Source organism: Choristoneura fumiferana, chromosome 22 (genome assembly GCF_025370935.1).
Source record: "Choristoneura fumiferana chromosome 22, NRCan_CFum_1, whole genome shotgun sequence".
In the NCBI taxonomy this organism is placed as follows: domain Eukaryota; kingdom Metazoa; phylum Arthropoda; class Insecta; order Lepidoptera; family Tortricidae; genus Choristoneura; species Choristoneura fumiferana.
Window position 1 is genome coordinate 11,980,096 of NC_133493.1, and position 10,413 is coordinate 11,990,508.

Genomic DNA, 10,413 nt, shown 5'->3' on the forward strand with positions numbered 1-10,413 from the left:
TGTTTATTAACAGAACATAGTAAATACAAAAGTGCTACAAGATGTTCTTATGTTCTACCTACCCTAATTGGGCGTCCGATATTAAAATCATTTTCTCTCAGCAAATACAATATGTGAAGATACTAAGTAAAATCGCAACGTAATTTCTTAATGCTATTTCTCATTATTATTATTTTGTAATTCTCTGAATAAAGACTTCAATTATCATTATATTATTTATTATTTTCATTTATTAGATTAGTATCATTGCAAATTATTAATAACTAAGGGATCCGATAGACGTTGACCTGTCCAAAAAAACTCCACATTAAAATTATTATAATATTCCAACAACAGCGCCATCTAGCGGGTCCAAGTTATATACGTTCTTTAATTTTATGGGAGAGTTTACCGTATCGATGGGATCATTGACAGTTAGGAAACCCAAGAACATTTTGTACGGGAAAATGTTTTTTCTTTTATTTTATTTTTTCGTCAATTTTCCAATGTTTTTAATACATATTATCCTATTCCTGACAAAGACAAATCAAACACAATAATCATAAAAAAATATCCAGCCGTTCTTGAATTATAAATGGTGTAACTAACACGATTTTGTTTTAAATAATATATATAGATATAGATTATAATGTCAGTTCATTATTATGTCAGAATATGCTAGTAGTGTAGGTAACAGTTTAGATTTATTGCTATTAAATACTTTATATATAAGTGTTATTAATCTTACTATTATCCTGATCATTAAAAAAGTCTTGTGTGGAGTAATAACATTTATCTAGAAGTCTCAATATTACATTGTTCATACGTATATCATAGATATTTATTTACAAATTCCCACAAATTTATGAAATCTCATTTGCGCTGGTATCATTTTCCGAAAGCGTTTCGATATTGCACACTTCATACACCATTTCAGCTGTCACATAAATAAAAATATGATTATATAAATCTGTAAGTCGTAAATATTTAGATTTATAATGTAATTTTAAAATAGAGGAAACAATTGCGCAAACTTTAAAGTGCCGATCATTAAAAGTTTGTCATTAAATTTTGTCTATGTATTTGGCTCAAGTAAAATCAAAACGCAGCGGAGGTTAGCAACGGAGGAAGGTCTCGACCAATCAGAGCACGACAACAACTTTTGTTTCCCGCCTTTTATCAATATGGTGTTTTGGAATTCGATAAATAGAATTAAGACTTTACATATTTATAGGAAAAACTCGTGAGGAAACCTGTACAAACCTGGTGTGTGAAGTTCTCAATCCGCAGTGGGCCCACGTGGCAACTAGGGCCCGAGCCCTCTCATTCTGAGAGGAGGCTTGTGCCCAGCAGTGGGACATAGGCTGGGATGATGATGATGATATAGAACAAGATTAAGATATAGAATGAAATCTATAAACGCAGATGAAAAGAGTCCTGTCGGCACCTATGCCTTGCCTACAGCTATTTGTTACTAGTTGGCAATAGAACGCTGCTCACTCTCACATCAGTTCCTTTGCGTGTTTTTTTTTTTTCGAAGAGCGGAACGTTTCTCAATCACCACCGCCCATAAACATCTGCAATACCTGACACCAATTGACCTAGTCCCAAACTAAGCAAAGCTTGTACTATGGATACTAGGCAACGGATAAACATACTTATATAGATAAATACATACTTAAATACATATTAAACATCCAAGACCCGAGAACAAACATTCGTGTTATTCACACAAATATCTGCCCCGGCCGGGATTCGAACCCAGGACCTCAAGCTTCGTAGTCAGGTTCTCTAACCACTTAGCCATCCGGTCGTCAAATTATCGCAGATGCATTGCCAACCTAGAGGCCTAAGATGGGATACCTCAAGTGCCAGTAATTTCACCGGCTGTCTTACTCTCCACGCCGAAACACAACAGTGCAAGCACTGCTGTTTCACGGCAGGGTTAGCGAGCAAGATACCCACGGGAAAAGGCTTGTACTGTCGAATTCATTAACTTGTGAGCAAAAATTTGTTCTAAAATATCTGAACACGCTTTTGAGCCATAGACTCATGTTTATAAGTTTTTATGCAAGAAATTATTTTCATTTTCATTTACGCCGTTAACAATAGAGTCGTGTTCAGATATTTTTGATAAATTTTTTGCCCACAAGTTTATGAACTAGACCAGGGTTTCTCAAACTTATGGCTCCACGTACCCCTGTTAAAGTTTCTAGATGACAGCGAACCCTTACCTCCCCCCCAAAGAAAGTAATAAAACTGGCTGTTGGAGAAACTAAGTTTATTTTTATTTCAAACATCTTAATTATAGTGTATATTATTTATTTCAACAAAGAGTAACAAATATAGGTAAGAATCGTCTTGCCAACGAAAATATAAACTGAAACAAATAACAAACAAATAAGTAACAAATTTGGAGTTAAAAAATACAAAAAGTCTGCAAAAACCAATCTTAATAATCTTGCCAGTCTTGCAGCCACCATCACGTAAACCTTGTCGCGAACCCCCTACCGTCGAATAGCGACCCCTAGGGGTTCGCGTACCCCACTTTGAGTAACCCTGAACTAGACTGTAACAAAATTGTGTAATAACCTATTTACAGCGTGTATTTTACAGTGGAGTTCCTTGCTTTCTGTTTGCAGGGTGTAAAGAGAATGTAAAAATTAAGATTGTTTTGTAATAGTTTACAAACGACCAACCGATCCGAACTAAATCAATCACCACATTACCTACCCTAACAACTCATTTCCTATAGACATGTTACCGTCTTTGTATTTGGAACAATGCACTGTCGAACAATGGTTTTGACCGTGGGTTAATCTGCCCGATGTACTGAATTGAACGTTTAGCCCAGCGGTTCTCAAAGTGTGCTCCACAGGCCCCGGGGTTTCGTGAAGTTTCTGTGGGGGCTCCGCAAAAGTACCTACCTACTCAAAAGTTGGCGTAGCTTTAACGCCTCAAAAGGGTTCTCTAATTTTTCGCCGAAAATATTTTACCCAAATGAGAGAGAGAGTGAGAGAGAAACATTTATTTACACATATTCGATACACATAAAAAAACATTAGATGGAAAAAAATGATTCGTTTCCCAACTATTTCGTATGGACGAGATTTTTTTTTTACTGTAAGTACTTCGGGATGGTTATATAATTAACCTAACTATACCTACTCCATTCATTTGAACAGAAAGAAAAAAAGAAAGAAAAACATTTATACCAAGCAATAAACAATTTTACTCGCAAATGTGATGAAAAACATTGAATGTCGCACGGGCGGTACTAGAATTACGAACTTCGACTTCGGGCTTCTAATAGACTCGTTTGTAATTCCTTATTTACCGCCCTTAAGACACAATGTACTATTAGGTGTAAAACCAGATAAATAATAATACCTAATTAACTTTTTATTATTATGAAAAAGAGGCAAACGCCCATGGAGTATTTTGATATTTTTTAACTTATGCTAACTTATTGCAGTGTCCAAAATCTCATTAAATTAGTTGTTTATGCTATGTCCTTATGTTATGACTATTATTTTTAATTTTAGTCTTTCAATAGGGTTCCGTCGCCCAAAAAAGTTTGAGAACCACTGGTTTAGCCAATCTGGAACGTTTGCGCCGTAATGTGTAATGTAATGTAGAGTAATGTATGTAGGTTTAAAAGTTCTTATTTTTATACAGGATGGAAAGTTTTGACGCCACTTACGAGGAAAATAGTCTAAATGCTGAAGGAAAGAAAATCTACTGAACGGAAACTTTTAATTGGGCCAATCAACTTTTTACCGACAGTAATCTGTCCGCGACATTTTTCAAACAATTGCAGATTTTTGTAGACATGTTTTTTCTGTAATTTAATAGATGGCGTACATGAATACATGCCATCCTACGTAAGTTCAACCTATTAAACCGTGAAATATCTTGTTGGAAGTACGATTTTTTGGTAACGCCAGAGACAGTTTTGGTAACACAGAAGCCCAAAGTGTCGGTAAAATAAAAAAAGAACCGCTTAACTGATTAATGAAAATATGGAGATATTTTAAGACTGACAAAGAGACGTAAGAAAGAGATAAACGAATCATAATAATTTATTTGCTTAAAACTTGGCATCTAAATTATAGGCAGACGGAGTCGCGGGTAACAGCTCGTACCTACTAATCGTCATCATCGGTTACACCTTGTTTTGCCTAACAAATTTTTGCCTATTTTCGGTTTGCCTAATTTAAGATAAACTAATATTACTTAACCTCATTTTACCTAATTTTAATTTCAGTGAAAGTCATTTTGTATATAACTTACATACTTTATATTATTTTGTTTTGGCTAATTTTAAATTACCTAATTTTCATTTTGTATAAACTTATTTCCTATACTGTTTGACTGCCATAATTATTTTTCGTCTAACATAAGTTCGCGCTGTCGCGGCAAGCTCGCGCGCTCTTGTGGTCGCAGTTCTAATCTTAGTAAAAACGTTATTCGGCTAAGTGATGATCAGGTAGTTAAAATAAGAATCGACAAAGTGAGTTTTAAATAAAATAATGTTTGTCAAAACAAGTTATGAAAATGATCATTTAGAAAAATATAAAATTCGACAGAATAATAATTGTAAATTATGAAATCATACAAATTGACTTTAGACAAACAATTCACTAGTAAAAGCTCACCTCACCTCACCTCGTTGCTCACCTTGTAATTTTAATAATTTGTTGTCTGTATCGCTTACTATGTCTGGTGTACAATATAGAGTCTTTGTATTGTATTGTATTGTATTGTAAAAGTTAGACAAACTGAAATTAGGCAAAAAAAAATTAGACAAGTCAAGGGAATACCATCATCTTCATGATATCATGATTTCATTATGCGGACGGCTAAGCTGGAACTCTCTGCCGAGGTCAGTTTTTCCGGAACGCTATAATCTGGACATCTATAAGGTCAAAGTGAACAGACACCTTCTAGGCAAACGTGTACCATCTCATCTTCGCCTTCCACCAAGCGAGATTGAGGCCAAACATAAGCCTATTTTTTATAAAAAAAACAGTCGTAGGACGTCCATTGTTGGACATAGTTCTCCCCCAGAATACACGATGTCAGCCAAAATAGAAAAATGGCCGATATTTAATGATAAAATAGAAGTACTTTAACTCCCCCATTACACAACTCTGAATATAAAACACATGCTATTACCGCCTTAAGTAGGGTACAGATTCGCCTTAACTATCTAGAGATTACCTGTAAAAATGTCCTTTTAGTACACGCGAATACGACCCTTAAGACTGAGGCTTAACGCACATTTTGCGACAGGATTTGTAGTAAATTAACAGGCTCACACCTGCAAAATCAAAGCGCTATCAAACGTAACGATATCGCTCCATAGATGTGTGTGACTGGATTGAGAAAAAACATTTTTTTTTAGTACTTATCCCATACGTTTTCTTACTCTTTGCATTGTGTATCTACTTTATTTTGGTATCATCTCTACATTATTCCCAGCTGGGCATAGGCCTCCTCCCAGAAAGAGAGGGCTTGAGTAGTTCCCACGCGGGCTCAGTGTGGATTGGGACCTTCGCACACACTATTGAATTGCTTCGCTGGTTTGTTTAGGTTTCAAGTTTTAGGTGAGAATTGCGGGCAACCGGTGGATGCAAGACGCAAGTTGTTCACTGTGGCGTTCTAAGGAGGAGGCCTTTGTTCAGCAGCGGCCGTTTTCCGGCTGATGATGATTGACGGATCGGAGACAGCGTAAAAGCGTTCTCATCGGCACTCATCTCAATGAGGGCTATCATTTTTTGTCTCACTAGATGGCGCACTGTTGCGTGATGCTTTTAAGTATGGCTTTCAAAGTCTGTTATTACGGGCGTGAAAACAAAGTTTAGATTAAAATCATATTTAATACACCTTAAAATCGTACCATAAAAATATCGAGCAACCACAGTGTTGCATAGTCCCGGTTTGTTCGGAAAAAAGGGAGGACAAAAGTATCCGAAAGACAAAACTGTCTCAAACCACAGACATTCATTGCCCCGTAACGCACAATTGCCATAATTAATTTCAGGTAATATTCACAAAATTATTCAAATTATAAATAAACCCGCGTAAGTCACCCAAAAACTATGAGATTTGACATTTCGGAGACCTCACGCTACACTAGCGCCTCTAGCGGCGAATTCATACGAGATAGCCCTCATTGTCACCATCTCCTCGTTCCCGCTTATTCCTCGAGACCCAGCAATCCTTAAACCCTCCGCACTCCAACAACGCTTGGAGGCATTAAAAAATTCATAAAGCCCGCCACACACGCAGCCAATATAACATGAATAATTCAAGAAGCCCAAATTCGAAGTTCACTCAAAGTCGAAACGGTCATTTACAATTTAGTAGCATTATAGCTGTAGGACCACCACTAGACAAAGATTTGGCGGGACTGTCCCGCACGCAATTGTAGTAATAATTTCAAAGTCAAAGTACCTATCTTTATTTGTCAACATAGCTGGTTGATTATACACTAGGTGTTACGAGTACATGATACCCAATCACTATGTTTCGCCCACAGGCATAAATTCAAATTATACTGTTGCAAAGTTAGTACGGATAAAATTTTGGAAAACTTTTTTGATCCGCTTCCATTGGTTGGATTGACTTGAAAGATAGACAAATGTAGGTTGAATGATAATGGCAGTAGAGTCAAAATAACAATAATCGAAGAGCAACAGCGAAAATTTAAAAAATGTGTGATTTAAATTTGACATATAATGGAATGTCCCCAATTTATTCTTTGAAAAATTGGTCGCATCGTCAAACGTATTCTCGGCGGAGACTCGGTCGTGAGTGAACGAATGAATTATAAATGAACGAATGGATTATAAATGAACGAATAGAAACGGGAAATGTCAACGGTGCAGGTACAAATTACTACCGAAGTAGCTGGCAAACGAAACTCAATTCGAATGTGAACTTTAAATTCATAGTGCTAAGGTGTTGAAGATTTCAGTTTGAGTGCAAAGGTAAAGTGGTGCGTCTGAGAATTACTTAGACTCGATAATTTATTTAGGTAATTAATTTAAGCGTTCTTGAATGTTAGGTACACATTTATTGCTAATTGGATGTTGAATTTATTTACTTCTGCGATTCGGTTAGCAATTTAATACCTTTAAGGAACTTTTCAAACTTTTTTTCGTCTACGGGGTCACGCACAGATATAGATTACACTAGATAACGCAAAAACCTCAATCTGTATGAAAACCAACCGCGTCACTTTTTTATATCTACTGTGACGTCTCAACAGCGAATTAGCGATGTGAATTCCCCTGTGATTTCCCTGGTTGGGAATGGGACAGACATTTTGTATGAATAACCTAACCAACATAGAAAAGTTGAACAACCCCCAATATTGTAATTTGAAATTCCCCCTCAAAAACGGTTAAGCCGATTTGAATGAAACATAGCTAAGAATCACCGCAAGGAAACTCGCGTAAAAACCTCATCGAAATCGATCCATCTGTTTGAGAGCTACGATGCCACGAACAGACAGACATTGACGTCAAACTGTACAGAGAGTCTCTGACCGTAAAGCTTTAAATCCAAGGTTCGATTCTACTCACATAACTGAGCTTCTTTTTAACCCCCGACGCAAAAAGAGGGGTGTTATAAGTTTGACCGCTATGTGTGTCTGTGACACCGTAGCTCTTAAACGGGTGGACCGATTTGAATGCGGTTTTTTATTTGCAAGCAGGTTTTCTAGTAATGGTTCTTAGATATGTTTTTGAGATATTTAACTTTAAAGTGACAAAGTCGGGGGTTTTCCACAATTTGTTGGTTAGGTTATGTTCTACAACTTTAAAAAATATGAACACTGTTCATTTTTTTCATTAAGATTAAATTTTATTTTCAATCTTTGCCATACCTACGATACAAAATTGACAGCGCACTGCTAAATGTTTATCTAAGTCAAATAAATGTCAAATAAATGTCAAAAATTATTTAAAGGCCGTACCAAGAGACAGCGATAACACCCGTCCGAAACACTGATTTAACGATTAAACTTTGAGGATCAGTAAATTATCTTAATTCAAGTTATTTGAAAATCAAATTAAATTAAAATTCATTTATTTCAAGTACAAAGACATTAACTTCTACCTATGAGGTAAACGTCCCCATGCTCGACACGCTAATGTCCAGTAGATGACACCCTGCTGTCATCTCTATGTTAATGACATAAGATTAAAGATGCCAACTATTGGGACAGTGACGAGCACTCGTACGTTTACCTTACATGGTATTACAAACCCGGTGAAGTTATCCTTTAGAGTTAGAATGAAGTTCGACCATCGAAGTGTGGAAGTTTACGAAGGCGGTCCCGAGTTCGATTCCCCATTTGCATAATTTGAACTGGCCGCGTCCCTTGTAAAATATATATCAAGTTTGTAAAAAAAAAGCTATTCGTGGAACTTGGAATTCGTGGGACGTTCAGAGTTTCCGTTTGATCGGTTCTTCTTAATTTAGTACGAGCGTTGGATATCTGAGAAGGGCATGCAGGTGTAATATAAAACAAAAAGCTCGCTTATTAAGTGACCAGTCGAGTATGGTTGTATGACAATTACAGCCACCACTCCTGGCTTTACTTATTAGACACTATCTTTATGATATAAAACTGTAGTTCCCAAACTTATTTTTCTCGTGGACCACTTTCAAAATTTTACTGGTTTCGGTGGACCCCCTGCACACATTTCTACCACATTCTTAAAGTCGCCAAAAAATAAAAATTGTGTCGCTTCTGAGTTTTGTCCAGTCGCTTGCCCTATTAAAATATTATCTGCTTAGTTAGGTACTTAAAACAATGTAGGTAGGCCCTTATAAAAACTATGCTTACATTTTTGCTCTTTACTATCAAAAGCAGATAAATTTTCATGGACCCCCATTAACATCTTATGGACCCCCATTTTTTGTTCACGCCTACGTAGACCCCCAGCAAGTCTCCCGTGGACCCCTGGGGGTCCACCTGGACCACTTTGGGAATCACTGATATAAAAGGACATTCCTGGTAATTTTACACGAAATCTTTTTTCTCGCCGGTTGTCCCTTCTTTTGCACTTAATCAAAGCCTTTGTCTCACGTTTTGTTTATTTTGTGTACTTTTCCACCTATTCCATGATGTTTTTTTTATTTTAACACTCAAAAACGACACTTCTTAATATGGTCGGATTATCACAGGCAGCTAACTTTAGGCAGCTAACTTCACACCGGTTCGAACAAACCGATTCATGTACCGGGATGAGTGACCTGTAATTTCGCCGAGTTTAATTACGCAGATTTTCGTTTCGCAGACAACTATTGGCAGATTTTTCTTTTGGGCGAGCAAAGTTTGGTACATTCGTTGCGCCTATTATTCGTTTCACCGAGTAGTCGGTGGGAAGAATAAGATATGCATATTTACTCTTAAACACGATAAGCAGAGTTATCATAATGGTATCAAAATGTAGTTAGGTGTGACGACGAGCGTTAGCGAGGAAGAGTGTTTGGTAGAATTGCGACCAACAACGCACGAGCCGAGCGCGAAAGGCGAGCGTGCCGCGGCAGCGGCCGGCCACTGCCAGAACCCAACTGCTGGCGTCGCGACTTAGTTTGTTTTTACTTTAATATAAAGTAAATCTAAATTCGAAAGCGAAAAGTTGTTCAAGCATACGTTTTAAATGTGTAATATGTACGCTTACCAAAGAACTCGATTTTCGAATTTCGTAGTAGCCCCCCTGTGGAGGATTATAGCTAACTTACTTTACAACTGCAGTGTAGAACCCTAAAAAAATCAACAAACCTTTGAAAAAGCGCAGAACCTACGTTCAGGGCGTTCACAAAGGACTCTCCTACAAGGCTTCCGTCGCCACAATCAGTCTTTTGTAAAGAGATACCAACTTCCACTTTCACTTTAAACCTTAACCTCACCAAACAACCAATCTTACCTGAACTGAATAAAGTTGAAATTACCAATTGCGTGAAAATACGTGATGTATATGTAATTTGGTATGTTCTAAGTCGGCCATATTGCCTAAAGGCGCGAATCAAGGATTTTCGCGCCATTTTCGCGCCAAAACAAAAGGTTCGGGGCATCTTGTGTTTAATTAAAATGCATCGTAGGCTTTTAGATATGAGATCTAATTAGGACTGTTTTGATGTTTTTTGCTGACGCGATGAGTAATTAGTTTTTGAAAAGCTGATAGATGAGATTGTTGATGCGGCGGGCCTTTAAAGACACACCATGGTGTTTTTAAAAAAGCGTACTTACCTTTTCTTTCAAATTTTTTGTACAATTTTTTATGACTCTGTTACCGAGTGTAAGAAATAAACGTCATAAAAGTGTCGTCTTTTGTGTTTTTTTTAACTATCGGAATCAATTGTGCTCTTGATTCTGAGTAGGAACAAGGCAAAGCTACACTTTATTTTGTGAAA